The sequence below is a fragment of the Octopus bimaculoides genome, chromosome 9 (genome assembly GCF_046866305.1).
Source record: "Octopus bimaculoides isolate indiv1 chromosome 9, ASM4686630v1, whole genome shotgun sequence".
Lineage (NCBI taxonomy): Eukaryota > Metazoa > Mollusca > Cephalopoda > Octopoda > Octopodidae > Octopus > Octopus bimaculoides.
In genome coordinates, this window is record NC_142936.1 from 66465079 (window position 1) to 66465625 (window position 547).

Below are 547 nucleotides of genomic sequence, written 5' to 3' on the forward strand. Positions count from 1 at the left end.
CCATATCACGTCCTCACTTTGTTGTTTTTTTGTTTTTTTGTTATTGTGTTTTTGAACTATATATATATATATATATATATAAGGATGGATGAAAACAGTTTGATTCAAATTCGTTGGTACTGTTGAGTTTCAATCGTGATGTCAGTTGTCACCTATTTTTATTCGAATGACAGAAGTTGATAATTATTACGGTATGGTGGGCAGCGATTGGTCGAAAAAGGTCAAGTGGTGTCGTGGTTTATATTGGTAATAGTTGGAAAAAACCGCATGGTGAACAGGAAACTGACCGCGTGGAGTACGGGAAATTTACCATGTGGCGGATAGGAAATCGGTCCGGTTGCTGGCGGAGGGGAGTAAGGACGGGCGGCTTGTGCAAGTATATATTTCTATATGCAAGTATATAGTTCTATATGTGCAGTCTCACTCATATAGTTTTGCGTGCATGTGTGTATTGATGCGAGCAAGCGCACATGTATGTGGGCCCGCAGGCGCGTGTTTGCACGCACTGACATGCACATAATACTTGAACAACACGCACGCGTGCAGA